Raw genomic sequence first — 15,792 nt, forward strand, 5'->3', positions numbered from 1 at the left:
TGCATAGATCTATAATTGACCATAGGAGCTGAGCCTGCCTGAGGTGCTCTATGTCTGTACTTGCAGAGTTTGGGACACAGCAGGGTGACACTCCCTGAGCACTTCATGAAACCTGTTTTTGGCTTTTCGGTTTCTTAAATATCTCTCGGGCTCCACCACAGAATCACCTGTGGCACACATGAATCATTCCAGTGTGGCAGCTTGCTCCCGAAGCCGTTTATTCTGGAAGACCCTGAGCTTACCTGTCACGTATCTTATGAAATAGTGGGGTGTCACCTAGGAAATAGCAGGTAGAAGTGGGCTGCTGCTCTCAACTACTCACCCAGCCTGCAGCCTACCCCTAAGGCACTCTCAGGAAAAGGCATGACCCAAGCAGCTTACCAACTCTATGAACTGCTCTGCTGCCCAGCTGATATCCCACTGGCTGGAAATCAGCAGCCACTGTTCAAAGCTCAAACATTTTACCCACCTTTGAAAATCTCAGCCAAAACGACCAGTTTGGTTTCCTCAGAAGCAGCCCCTCTCACCTAGCTGAGTAACACTAAGACTCAGCAGGCCTTAAGCTAACAGCTTTCTCCATTCAGAAGGGGGAAGGGAAGGAGTCCTAATTCTGGAATTTGTTTTGCCTCTAATGTACTAGAACTCGACTGACAATCAAACCACACTGTGACACTCCTTCCTTACACATTGGAAGAAAGTTAAATTTCAACAAATGCGAGCTGGGAGGGATGGGTTGTCTCCCATTTAAAATCCCATCACACTTTTTACTTTGTTTTGCTATTGTTTTAAAACTATGCTGTGGATCATGGATAGGAATATTTTAGAACAAATAAATAAATGGGAGAGAGCAATTTTGCAGTATCATTCTTTCACTTCACAGGAACAGCCAGGACCAATGAAGAGGGTGCTTGACTTGGCAGTTAATGACCAAGGCAAAAGGTCATGTGCAAAAACTTAGCTTCCAAGAAACACTCAGTTTAGCAGTTATCAGTAATTGACACTGAGGAAAGATCAGACTCCAAGCACTCAGTCACTCCATTTCTCCTTATCTGTCAGTGAGTTAATTGCTGCCTCTTTCTCCACCTCAGGAGAGGCACTGGCCACTGATGAAACCAGAGTGCCCAACTTTTGAAAAAGTCACACACATTGACCCAGCCTTTTCCAAGTGACGTTTCAAAGGCCATTCTGTGGCACTTCTTACAAAACACATTAGAACTGTGATTTTTCTTTGCTGTCCCTAATTATAAGGCTAATCCAATTCTCACAAAATACAACAATGGTTTTAATACTGGCTTCAGCAGGAGTGGAAACGTGGAGTTATATTTGGCATCCAAAGATGATTTACTGTTCACGAGGTCATGGAGTCTGGACTCAAGATGAAGCTGTAACTTTTTCAAGTTACTCTCATGCTCTAGGCTTTATTGGAAAGAAGCTTGTGCTGGTTTTCAAAGAGCTGCTTTGTGGATACATTTAACCAGATCCTTGGGAAAATCGTTGTTGTGCTAAAATTAGGATTCGATGACCCTAAAAGACAAAAGTTTCTGTAGCGCTAGGTAAAAGTATAATCTGCAAAGTTGGTTTTCGGACTAGTTTAGCAGACTCGTTGTCTTTACCCAACAATACACTGCCATCGTGTGGTTCAGTGTATCAAGGACAATATTCATTGAGACATGAAATACTCCTAGGTTTTCACAGATCTTTCATAGCTTTAATTTCTTCTATGCTAATAATGTACCAAATTTATGCTTTCAGGGTATTTATTGAAAATTTTAAAAAAGAATAATTAAAGTGATTCCCTCTTCAGATTAGGAGAGTTATAAAATGTTCAATAACATTATTTGAAATGAATTGTATTTTGTTTGTTTTATTTTAATAGCGGACTGTTTCTAATACAGACCACTGCCATCCTTCCATTTTCTTTAATTAATCCAAAAAGGGCTGAGTTCTTGGAATAACTGTATTTTATATGTGTGTCTATGTGTGTATTTATGCACATAACTTTGTTGATCTCACGTTTGGTTGCTTCTCAGACTTGAGAAAGAGCAAATGGGTTTCTAGTTGTTCCAACCCACTGAAAGCCTCTCACAAAATTCTTTGCTTTGCTCAGAGTTCTGGTCTTAGACACAGCTGCACTAGAAAAGGTAAGCTCCTCAGAATCCTAAATTTAGATGAAAGTAGCGCAAAGGAAACACTTCTTGGTGCATCTACTGATTGATCTTCCAACATAGACAACAGTGAAACCATGCCTCCTCTTCTCTACTTTACTACAGAAAAAAAAAAAAAAGGCATTATGATTACCATGAGCATAACATTCATATGGAGCCAGTCATTTCCTCTCTGAAACACTCAAGCAAGGTCCTGGCTAATCCGATGATAAGTAGTTGGCAGAAGAAACTTACTATTCCTTTTTTTTCCCCTGGAATCTTGTTTTCCATAGCTAATCCTCCTTTTAAAATAATCCATCTGGCTTCATAGTACTAGGAAGTCAATGCTGTCCAGGAAAGTCAAGAGTTGCAGGTAGCACTTTATCTAGGATGATAGAACAGAATAGAATAGAATAGAATAGAATAGAATAGAATAGAATAGAATAGAATAGAATAGAATAGAATAGAATAGAATAGAATAGAATAGAATAATTGAAGTTGGAAGGGACCTACAATGATCATGTAGTCCAACTGCTTGCTCACTTCAGGGCTGACCCAGTTAAAGCATGTTATTAAGGGCATTGTCCAAATGTCTCTTAAACACTGACAGGCTTGGGGCACCGACCACCTCTCTAGGAAGCCTGTTCCAGTATTATCCACCCTCTCAGTAAAGTCTAAACCTCCCCTGGTACAGCCTTTAACCATTCCCACACATCCTGTCACTGGATACCAGGGAGAAGAGCTCAGCACCGCCCTCTCCACTTCCCCTCCTCAGGAAGCTGTAGAGAGCAATGAGGTCACCCCCCAGCCTCCTTTTCTCCAAACTAGACAAGCCCAAAGTCATCAGTCACTCCTTATAGGACATTCCTTCTTCCAGCCCTTTCCCCAGTTTTGTTGCCCTCCTCTGGATGCACTCAAGGACCTGAACACCTTTCTTAAATTGTGGGGCCCACAGCTGCACACAGTGCTCAAGATGAGGCCATACCAATACAGCAGGATAGTCACCTCTTTTAAGCAGCTGGTTATGCTGTGTTTGATGCGCCCCAGGACGTGGTTTGCCTTCTTGGCTGCCAGGGCACACAGCCTACTCACATTGAGCCTGCTGCCAACCAGCACTCCCAGATCCCTTTCTGCAGGGCTGCTCTCCAGCCACTCCTCTCCCAATTTATACCTGTACCTGGCATTACTCCATCCTAGGTGCAGAATCCAGCACTGGGGCTTGTTAAATTCCGTTCCATTAATCATTGCCCAATGCTCCAATCTATCAAAATCCCTCTGCAAGGCCTCAAGAGAGTCAACAGCACCTCCCAGTTTGGTATCATCAGCAAATTTGCTAATGGTGCATTCCACTCCTGCACCCAGATTTCTCATAAACGTATTGAACAGAACTGGCCCTAGAACTGAGCCCTGAGGAACTCTGCTGGTGTTCTGTATCACGCTGGTGCGGTACTTTTAAAGAATATGACTCTGACATGGTACACTGTTACAGGTACATAGCTGTTACTGCACAGTGAACAAGCAACAGCTTGCTTTAAAAGGCTGTCTTTATTCACAAGGATTGCAGCAGCATCTCTAAGGAACATTCAGTTGCTACTTTCAAATGAGCAACTTGCTTGGAGAAGATAGCATTCAAAGCTCATACCAGGTATTTGTTTTCACATGTCCATGGAAAAAGGTCTTCCTGACTCAATCATTAGTGCAATTACATTATGTCCTTGAATGTAGTAATAAATATTTTTCTGATCTAAAGTTAATAAAAAATCAAATCTGCTTTCCTTCTGGCACTTACATATACACCTATATATAAACTTGTAAAACTCGTTTATATGCATAAATTCATATATATACAAACACATAAATGTACATTACCTTTATATATTCAGTTTCCTTTCTTTCAGCACTTAGCTGTCATACTGGGAGGATATGTTCAATTTGTTATGGCATATATTGTATTACATCACTTTCTATTAAGTTCCATAAAGTGCAATTTATAAAGAAGTCTTTCAAAGACCACCATCCGTCCCATCTCCGTTATTTTGATGTCCCTCTTTCTGCGTCACTTTGTGTGTGAAGTAGGTGCAGCTGGACACAGCAATCCAGAGGAGGGCGTCCGGCAGCTTTGTATAATGGCCCGGCCGCCCGGAGCCGAGCCCAGACGGCCGCGGGGAGGGGATGGCAACGAACCAGGGCCCTGTGCAACAGCGGACAATCAGCCGTGGATGTACCGCACACATACAACAGGAGACAGGTGAGTACGCTAAGCTAAGACACCCGGCATACACCACCTCCTGGGTAAATCTGAGTGCTCACTATACACCTTAACTCTGCGAGACGGCTGTTCGCCTGGGCTCCTGCGCTCCCTGGAATCTGGCTGCGCCCTCGCCCTGCCTGCAGCAGCCTGCTCCTAAGCCCTCCAGCACACCGCAGCCTGCTCCTAAGGCCTGTCTCCCAGTGCTGCACGGACTGCACTCGGCAGTTTTTCACTCGCTCTTCCCCTGCCTTCTCCAAGAAAATCATCCCACAGCTCATCTAAGATTTCAGGAGGTTTTTTGCAGCATGAAAGGTCTGGAGTGAAAAGTGAAGATTGTGACCTTAGTCAATTGTCTTGAGCTGGTAAACACCAATTGCTTCCGAGAATTTTAGGCCGAACTCGCTGCTAACCCGTATTTAATATCGAAGCTGAGCCAGTTCCTACCAGAAGAGAGCTCCCATACCCCTTATGGAAAAGATTGTTCAAAATCAGACACCCAGCAGCCATGCCATCGTTACAAATAGCTTTTTTTCTAAACAGATACCAAAATGAACAAGAAGAGGCATCCTAAAATATTATTAAACTTTTGGGAAAGTAACCAACTTAAAAAGCTTAACAGAGAATTTGGACCTCCAAGTTCCAAAGGAAAGGCCTGTGAACTCTGCTCCATCTCAACAATTTGAGAGATTTACTTTACCGATCCTGTGCCTGGGGAAACCCTCAATAAATCATGAACAAAAGAAATCCTGCCTTTGAGTAAAAGTTCTCTTTTAATCAGTACCTATACACCAAGAAATTGTTCTATTAAGTTTAACATCTTTCCTTTTTAAAGGGGAAAATCTAGCCATGACAAAAATGCTTCACTTACTGCTGGGAAGAGCATGTCTGCCTAAATTGGAGCAAAAATATTTCAAATCACTCAGTGATGAAAATAAGAAAATACTATAGGAATGGTATATTTAAAGAAAATTATAATGTATATGAATGTCACACTATTTTAAGTATAAACTATTTATAATGTTATTAACTGCCATATTATGCAGAAATTCCTATTAGAGAGATTAACATTTAAATTCCATTGCATTTCAAAGACTTCATTTGGTAAGGATTTTTATTAAGTGAAAGCTAGCATAGCTTTCATGTCTTCTACTGCATTCTGCTGCTGCATTACTGAAGTCAATGGGAGCTTTTTCATTGACTTGTGTAAGGATCGAACTTTACAGCTCTAGTCAAAGGCAGGGATCTTAGATAATTTTGACGAAAGGCAGGCATTTTGAATTGCTAAACCAATTTTTGACAACTTCTGACCGAATGAATATCTTGAGAGAGTTATCAAAAGGGTAGATAAAATCATACTCTGCTGCCCTAAAAAGATACACTTCTACATTTTCAAGGTGTTTTAAACGTGAATTTCCTGTCTTGATCTGTGAACTGTTCCTGTGCATTGTTAAACAGTTATGATGCTTAATTCCTGTGACGTTTCATTGCAGAACACCTACATTTCAACACCAGAGATGCTGGTGCTGTATCTGCAACAAAGCTTGCAAAGTGCTTTGAGTTCCTTTCAAATGAAATATAGAATAGATTTAAGACGATCAAGCTGACCGATGTAAAACATGATAGAGCCAGCATAGTCAGTTATACCTGACCAATGAAAAATCCTCATTCTTTCCACAATATTCAGCAGGTTCTGCAATTTTTCTCTCAACGGGAGACAAAATGTTAGGTTACAGAACCCTTAAAATTCCCTGCTGGATCTCACAGAATCTGCAAGTCCCACCCCGCGGGGAATGCCACTTTCCGGCAGTCTCTACACATTCCCTGAAAGAGTTCAAATTCTTTACACCAATTGAACGCATTTCTCGTCTCGTTTGAATGGCAGACTGAATGGAGACACTTGAGAGTTCTTGGTCGCAGACATTCTAATTGATCTCTTGGCTGCAGTATACTGTAATTTGTATGGAAATATGCATTTCTCTGTGTAGGCTGTCCTGCAGTGGACTAAGCATAGTCATGTCACCTAACAAGAGCACTTTATGAACCATAATTTTCTCTGTTCAAATTATATCTCTCAACTTAGGAGGTACATGAAGAACCTTTCCATATACACACACACAGGAGAGAACCTGTCAAAACATGTAGCTTTGATAACATTGACTCAAAACCCGAATGCTTAACAAGAGCTCTCTATGAAATAAATGGGGAAGAGGATAAAAATCATGTTTTCTTAGGCTAAAGTGCTTTCCACACTATCTGTAAGACAAATTTAGCTGTGGCGTTTGTGGTGCAGATCTCATTAGTTAGGCTGGTAAGTTATGCACGCAGAAACAGATTTCTAAGGATTGTTCTGCAACGAGGGAGAATTGGCAGCACACAGAGCACTTCCCTTCCCACTCCCTGTGCTGTGGGATCTGGTGAATCCCCAGCTGTGCTGTAAAGCAGACCTGTCAAGTCTCATGCACTGACATTCTTTTGTACCACATTCTGTCACTGACAGCATTGCACATTTTTATATGGCAGTACCATGGCTTCTCTCCCACTTTTGGATCCCACACATCAGGTGCAGGTGGTCAGTCTGATCTGTGATTATCTGACCAGCTGCATCTGATGTGTGGGTCAAGGAGCAAAAGAAAGGTCATGGTACTGGCATTGCAGCTGGGGAATGTGCTGTTTAGCAGGATGCAGTGCTGACAGAAGCCCTGCTAGAAGGCATATTCCCCTCTTAAGGCTATGAGCTGCAGGATTCAGCTTTTTAATGACTGGACATATGCTTATCACCTAAGCTTGCACAGTAATGTGTGCCCCAGCACATGGAATCTCACATGTCCGAAGACCAGAGACTTAAGAAGTCTGTATTTATAGGCTTTGCTTTCTTATGAAATTTCTGCAAGAGAAAGAGATACAATGAGAACTTGGGGACTGGCTGATATTTCCTCAAGATACCTTTTGTTGACCCTACCTTTTCCCTTATGCTATTATTGGTCAGGTCTTGAAGACATGGAAACAACCACATGAATTCTGATCTTTTTTTTTTCTCCTTGAATGACAGACTATAAAGGCAATAAGGAAGTCCTTATGGTGAAGGTAACACTTGTGAATTGATTTATGCCTATTTACTAGTCTCTCTGTGGCAATCAAAAATTACATTTCATAAATACATGTTTGTATGCAGTTACTTAAAATGAAAAAGGCAAGTATTTCATTGCTGAGGTTTTAAATGTCATCCACCCAAAAAAAGCACTGTAAACATTTTAGTCCCTCTCAGTGGAGAAGGCCAGTGACTGACATATTAAAAGCCTCAAGGCTGCAGTTATTTACAAATGCTGATTTTCTAGATTCTTCCACGTTTAATTCCCTTCCTTATTGTCAACCAGTTTCATTGACGGGCATGTTAACAACAATTTTGGTTATTCCTAACATTTCTTTCTCTGGCCTGATTGTTCATCAGCATTAGAACTATGCCAAGGAAGACCAAGAACTGAGAAATACCTCTATGGAGAGAGCTTCCATATGGTCTTGTCTACCATTTATTCCACACTGACAGGCACAGCAGGCTTCCACTGATGCACATGATCCTCTGTGAGATTCCCATAAAACCAGGAATAGCACTGCATAGACAGAAGCATAACAAATTAGCATATTTAAACAATTTTCCTCACAAATATAGCCCAAAAAAATCCAGTAAAACAAGGCTCAGGAAAAAATTTGATAGGCTGTGCTGTTACAATAATTAGGATCTTGCAGTTTATTTGACAGAAGTGCCTTTGACAGAGTCTCCACTGACAACCACAATTTGTTTCGAGTATAGCATTTGTTGGAACACAGACATCTGTTCTTTAAAGCATTAAATCTTTCCCTACGCATGAAAGCCAGAGCCCTTACATGTAAAGAGGACTTCTGATCGTAAAGATCAGTCATTCCTATTACTTTGCTTGGCTCTGTATTAGTAATGTGCAATTGCATTTATTCTTTATGTACTGAACCCTAAACATCTGCTAGGCTGGAAAATCTTCTCTGGCATTTATTTCAGTACATCTAGAGGTGCAAACACAAAAAATCCATAAGAAACAATATACAGCCCACCGTATCCCAAATAATCAAATACAATTAAAATAGTAATGTTATTTTGTATGCGACAGTGGATAAATCCCAAGCAGACATTCCACTTGAAACCTGAAGTACTAATTCATGCTAAAACCTCTTAAATGGAATGTGTAAGTTTTGCTACCCATCATATAAGGTAGCAAGCAGTGGCAATGTGTCGTAGTAAAGATATGAAAATGAAGAGTCAAATACTTCAAGAATTCAAGGTATGTTTCAAAGACAGGTAGGTATCAATACCCCCCACCCTGCCCCCAGTGTGTGAAAAAATTGAGTATTCAGAGAAGTCATGAATTCATGCCATACTTAAGCTTCTACAGCAGTCTATTGGCAACACCATACTGCAGAACATAACATGTATCTGCTTTCTCTGAATATTTTCTAGGTATAGCATTTTCAGCTACTGTTGTTGACTGCTATTTCTGATTGAAGTGAAAAAAAAAATATCCCCTGCAGATATTGTTCACTCTTTATTTTTTCCTATGGTCAAATGAACCCAGGCATTCATGAGTAAAAACAACTATCAAAATTCCACATGAGGTCTGAATCCCTTGTTATCAGTTTCCATCTGAGAACTCGAGCTTTCCTGTTCCCATAACTCCTTGATTTGGTTTGCCACATTTCATCCATAATATTCCACTTGCTGCCTTTGGAACAATACAAATACTTTCACGTGTGCTACCACCAGCTACAAGCAACTTTTACTAACCCTTAAGGAACTGAACTGTCTTCAAAGTGATTGTAGTAGTGGAGTCTCAGCTGTACCTACCTCCCACAATGTGGCTTCACCAAAATGAAACAGATGGGAACTAGCCTGGCACTTTGGCTGTACGTAAAGTTGTACCCTGCATGCAAGAAGGGCTTAGGAAACCTTAGAGTTCTCCAGAACAAAGTTTCCCTTCTAAAAACATTCCCACCCGCTCACTTCTCCTTTCTTAGGTTTTGCTCACAGCTCTAATAGTTGATCCTACATATCTACTGTAACATCAGTGGAAGAAGGAATGGGATCTACATTTCCAGTCCACCTTTGAGTAATGCATCCATGTGCTTAGGAGGGGAAATGTTATTGGAAATGTTTGACAGATAAGCCATATTGTGCAAAAATCAATGTTTTATAGATAAGGTTGCCTTTGTGTTCCCTGCTCTGCACACACTGGAACTAAAAACAAAGGAACACCCTCACTTCCCAGTCCTCAACAATCTTCAGCAAACCTCCTCCTCCCCTCTCCCCGCAGTATTTCTAGTAGGTTAAGCAGTTCTCCCACACCAGCACAGAGGGCAGCCATAAGGGCAATACATTACAATGGTGATAAAAGGGGTAACTATTTAGCCTTACCTGGCTTCCAGATTTGCAGTCAAAAATCAGCTTAATTTTAAGGATCAGATTATAACTCTTATTTCCTTCCCATCATAACAAAGGATTCAAATATTACATTTCTGTCTTTATTAACTGATGATCTATGTTATTTTGGATGTCCAGTACTTTATTTACTTAGTTTCTCCGAGAGAGAATGAATAAATTCATTCTCGAAAGCTTTCTGATTTTTTCCTTCCCCAAAATTTATTTGGCTTCATTCTGTTATTAAATGTAAAATGGCTGGACAAGAGAAAAGAAAAGGAGTGAGAGGGTGCTTTAATGGGCTGGATTAATTAATCAAAGAAAGAAGATATCCATGCCTCCTACTGGCAGGTTTGCAACTCTGTGTTTTGCTTCAGTGGATCCTTAGCAAAATCTAGAAATAGACACAGGACAGGGAATGAAAAACAAGAATGTGGAGGCTGCTCTTTGTCTGGGTTTGATTCTAGCTTCCTCTTATTCGTTTCCCTCACTCTTTCAAAATAAGGAAAGAAAAGATACACACTACATGACCAAATTTATACTTATTTCCATTTTAAAAGAAGATTCACTTCTAATTTCTTCAATACTGTAAAGGCTGAACACTCAACTAACCCACTGTGTTTAGGTTTCCCTGAGTGCCTAGCTGAGATTTGTTAAAGATATAAAATAGCATACCAAACAATGAAAGAGCTTGTTTCCCCAACCATTTTTGTTGAAAGCTACTTTGTATATGTTCCTATGCAACAAAAATTAAGTTTATGTGTAGGTGTTCCATGTTTTTACAAACTCTACACTCCTTAGTTGTTATAAGATTAAAACAATTTTCTCCCTCAGTAAATGCTTCCCTTGAAAACCACTGGAAGCACATAATTCGTCTGTCCATTTATAGCTTCTATTTTCTTCTAGGCACTGAGAAACTGCTGATTGTGATTGTTGTTTTCCCTTTTAAGAAGCCAATGTTGAACAAGTGACAGATAAGACAATTTAATGTTTCAGTGACCATACAGATCAATTTTTCATTTATTTTGAAGTTTAAAAGAAAAAAAAGATAGACAACCAAGGTACAATTGCAGGGATTTTGTTTAGCAAATTATTCTTCTACACCCAGAAAATTTAACAGGCACTCTCATTAAACCTGCAGGGAGTTTTAAGGTAGCTTTAGTCCTAATATTTTTCAAAAAATGCATTCAAAGATTTTTCTCCTGAATCATTTTCTTCTCTATGGAATCTATCAGAAAGGTTTGGAGATACAGTACAAGTTTTAAACTGTGAATATTAGAAAAAGAAGAAGAAAAAAAAAAAAGTATTACCACAAGGTGCAGAAGATCTCACTAAAAGGACAGATAAGTGAAAAGAGAACATTGTGCAGTTTCTGTATTGGACAGAGAAATGGAAAAACCACACATATTTGGGAAAGTGTTTGTATGGAAAAGGTACAGGGTTGGTATCACCTATTAACACTTACCCATTCCATACAAGTCATTGGAGTGGGACGGACACCTGATTTGCTCTTTCCACCCACTTCATTTCTTCCTGTTCTTTCTCCCTGTAGACCTCAGCCTTCTGTCCCTGCAGGACCCAAGCATGCCATCTGATGTACAACCCTATTAAGCAAGCTAGCATTATAGCATCATATGTGGGCTGGCAAAGCATGTGTACGCAGCCCACTCACGATTGGGTCCCAGCCACATCGTGGCTGCACACTTCATGCAGGTTCAAACATGAAGACGCTCAACAGTGGTGCAGCCCCTTGTTCTACATGCAAGCGACCCTTCTGGAGAGAGGAGGGGGCCTTAGGTATCTGACCTGGCTGTCCTCAGGAAGATTAAGGCTGAAGAACACCTAGAGTCAGAATCTCTCTCTTTCCATTTATGGATAAGGAGACTGAACTTAGATGCCAGGACTCTTTACCTGTACCCAATCCTGCTGTCAAATAAGATGGCACTCACGGGAAGTTATGCAGTCTTCATGCTATCATCCCACAAAAATAAAAACTGAAAGACAGCTGATCAACAGTGAATAGTCAACAGTGACATCTAAACCGCTACCAGCAACATTCAGTAATTTCAGCTTACTGAATGCATGCAAGAAAACTAAAACTTATGTCAAGGATTTTACAGTGATAGCCCAAGCAATCTTACAAAAGTCTTGGCGATAGTATGTAGGCTTATACTCACAAGTCTTATTGCCTTCACAACTTTAAACATCAGGGAATCACTGACAAAAACCCAGAAGTTTAGATTCAGAAATTTAAAAAGCAATCCTAGAGATAAGCCTGGTCACTTTTTTATTATTATTTTTAGACATAACATGAAAGCTACTAAAAATAGCAGAAAATTACCATCTTTGTTCCTTATGAGGCAAAAGGTATTTTCTGCCTTTGGGCTAAGTCCTGCTCATTTTGCTGATGGGAAGTAGAATTTTAAATCCCAGGGATGGATATCTGAGAGAGTAATTTAGAACATGGGTCTTTGGATAAGAATTTTGCCCAAGTATTCACTACAAGATTTTTCCATGTGTTTAACTGTTATTCTCATGTTTTAAAATGTTACAAATCTTAAACCGTATTAATGAACATGTTTCTATGCAAATTTTGCAGTATAATAGAATTACATCACTATCAGTACCCTATAAATAATCTTTGGCTCTGCTAAATGCTAGAAGCAGACTTTATTGCCTCATATACTACTCTTGACCACTTAATTAACTACCACAAAAGCTAATTAATTAGACATCACAGCCTCTAATCATTCTGGAATTTGGTCTATTATGTTCAGCTGGAATATCCTCTTTCCTCAACAGACCCCCTAAAGTTTAGATGAACACAATAAAGCACTCCAGGTTTTTCATTCTCATCTTTCCAGATACTCAAGGTTAGGGTGGGAATATTTACTGATTTTGTTACAGATTTTCCCTATTTAAGTCTCTCTTTATTACAACTGATATTTTTGTGAGCTTGGAAGGCTTCAGCCTGTTTCAGTGTTAGTGTACTAACATTTTAACATAACGCTGCCAAAAAATCATTCTTAAGAAGTCAAGAAGAATTCCGGCAGCTTAACTCAATGACTGCCTACTGCTGATACATCACAACAAGCATGTCACACACATAGGTATTTCATGAAGCAACTTAACAATTAACTCAAAAGCTGGTCCTCCAAAATTTTAAACTGTTGTCAACAAGATGCAGCCAGTCTGTAAAGTCAGCCTGTGTATCGTGGTGGAAAGAAAGTACCAATGAGAAACAAGCTGATAAATTGGTTTGACTAATCATTAAAACCCATCTAGTATAATCGTTTTAGCTGATCTCGTTTAAGTCATTCCGTGAAGCTGCCAAGAGAGTTCAGGGACAGGTCGATCTCCTATTCGCCCCATGCAAGGATCAGGCAGATAAAATCCGATCAGTTACCTGAGCATTCTTGCATTTATATGTAATTATTCCTTGTTGTTTTAAAGCTTCCATCTGGAGGAAAGAAATCTGTTCTGCTCCTGACCTTTTCAGACCTCATGTCACTGTATTTAGCTTTAACAGATGGATTCTACGGATCTGATATGAAGACAGAAATAAAAGATTGAAAACATTAAAAGACTGGAGAAGTATAGAATCATTAAAGCCTTGAATCATTGCTAACTGCAGGTCAGTGGGTGAATCTTCACTGGATTCATGGGTCATTGATCAGGCCTCACAGCTTGTTCCTGCCCTAAACTGCAAAAGAATTAAAAAGCCTCTATTAAGAAGGTGACTGGCACTACCTTCCTCTGATGTGCAAGTCGGTGAGAGCAGGAAGGGCTGCTAACACACACTGTATCTCCAAGGTCATGACTACTCCTAACAGACAGCTATAGTCTAAAATACGTACCAGTTCAGAGCAACACTCAGATCTATTTTATGAGCACAAGAGCAATTGCTCTGAGCAGTGTGGATTTCTGCAGAAAAGCAGAATTCTTCCTATCCATGCATGTCTTTCCTTCCTGTTGTTGATCAGACTGAGTAAATCAATCATAACTTTCTTGCAGATTCATATACAAAACACTTCAATAAAGGGGTTTATTCTTCCTCCATGAAAAAAAGACCCCTGGAAAAATTACAACAATCAATGAGATAATGAAAGAACTTCCCAGAACAATATACACATGAACTAGCTAGTCACAAAGAAAGTTAGCAACTAAACTTTTGCAACAGGAATATTCAGCTTGGATGTGCATTTTATGCTTAAGGACTAAACTGATGACAAATCATTTCTGAATCTTACAAATGAAGAGGAAATTCAGAGCAAAACCTGATTCTCTGTCCTTGGTTCAATTCTCTTTGTCTACTTGATGAAGATAAACTGCAAGGCAAGATGCTTGGATTGATGTATGCTGCAGATTCATATAACCCCACATAGTTTGGAGTAACCTACAGCAGCATGAGTTTCTGGGCAGATTCCCAGAACAGTACAGTGCAGAGGAAATTTGCTTGTAGAGCAGCCTGTCCTCCCACATATCCATCTTAAGATGCATGATTTATATATACATTTTAGGCCATTTGGTGTGCTGCAATATGTGGATATCATAAAGTAGTGAGACAGAGACAGATTTCAGTAACTGTCTTAAAAAAAAACCACAAAAACAAACCCACAGAATTATTTTCACGTTTTTCTGCATTTTATAACTGTTTTCATCATTTGAGTAACTCCTCATCGCAGCTTCATCTTTCCAGAAACTGCAGTTTAACAAGTTAAAAATGTGTTTGGTGTGTACATTTTTTCATTAACTGATCTGTATGTTATAACATGAACAGCAAATAACACTTTTCAGTGTGCAACAGAAACCAATCACCTACTCTTTCAGACATACATGCATTTCTGAAAACTGCTGAGGATCTGCATATTTTATGACAGCAGACACCAAGGCAAACTACATATGAAGACAGAGGACAGATGCAGAAAATTGTGATTTGGTAGTATCGAATTGGTAATTGGTATTACCAGTGCACATTGGCATAATGCTTCATTGGAACTATCTGGCAAAAAGCCTGTGTACTCTCATTGTCACCAACTTTACAAAAACAGTCAACATCACTAAAAGAAGGCTAAAATTCTTTTGGACTGCAGGAAATTATTAATACAGAAAACAGCAAGCATTCTGCTTCATGCTTTTTGACTCCAAGTATCAATGAAATAGCTCTACATTCCTAATACAAGGAAAACTAACTTTTCAAAAAAATCATATGAAAAGAAAAAAAACATCCCTTCTAGAAATTACCCTGTGGGCTTGCCACCCAGCCAGCCACTGTCCTGCATGCTAAGGTCTTTTTATGACAATGTAATGAAAATTGGATGTACACCACAAAGCCAGGAAGTAGATCAGGCAAGATCTTGACTAATGTGATTCATTTTATTTTCTAGTTAAATTTTCTCCTGAAGGAAACACATGTCCCACCATTACCTTCCTATTTTAATATTAATCTCCTTTGAAACATAGGAATATTGTCTTAATAAACTATGTAACAAGACTTTTAGCTCTCCCTATTCGGAATGTCTTGTTGCTGTAATAGTTGTCCTCATTGAAAATTATTTTTTATTTAAGAATTGGAATGGAATTACATTTCAGTTGTTCTTGCTCTCAGAATGTACAACTGCCTCAGCTGTCAGTTCCAATCTTCTACTGTTTTATAGCTACAATTTTGCTGAATACAACAGAAGATTATTTGTTTTCTCAAGAGCTGAATTTCTTTTGAGTTGTCTTTTGCATCAGAGATAAGGGCAAATTTTAAAAAAAAAAAGTGTTTAACATCATTAATAAGACAGGATTCAACTGTTTCTTATTATAGTCTTCCTGTTTTAAAAAAAAACCACACCCTATCATTATATTATTACTACAGCTATCAAGTGATATAATTTTCTTTACTGTTTCCGACCCTTAATATTATTGAGCAGCATTAATCAGTTGTCTGTTATTATCCAACTGCTCCCTTT

At 39.3% G+C, this 15,792-nt stretch overlaps 1 protein-coding gene across 1 annotated transcript in view; it reads right to left on the minus strand.

Annotated features, from left to right (window-relative positions):
* The window catches only part of HSPA12A (heat shock protein family A (Hsp70) member 12A), a 104,572-nt gene that overhangs the window by 76,017 nt on the left and 12,763 nt on the right, over positions 1-15,792 (minus strand). The window contains exon 3 of the mRNA XM_075108231.1: positions 7,885-8,003. The gene's annotated coding sequence lies outside the window, so the exon portion shown is untranslated. The remainder of the gene's footprint in view (positions 1-7,884; positions 8,004-15,792) is intronic.

Source organism: Phalacrocorax aristotelis, chromosome 12 (assembly GCF_949628215.1).
Source record: "Phalacrocorax aristotelis chromosome 12, bGulAri2.1, whole genome shotgun sequence".
In the NCBI taxonomy this organism is placed as follows: domain Eukaryota; kingdom Metazoa; phylum Chordata; class Aves; order Suliformes; family Phalacrocoracidae; genus Phalacrocorax; species Phalacrocorax aristotelis.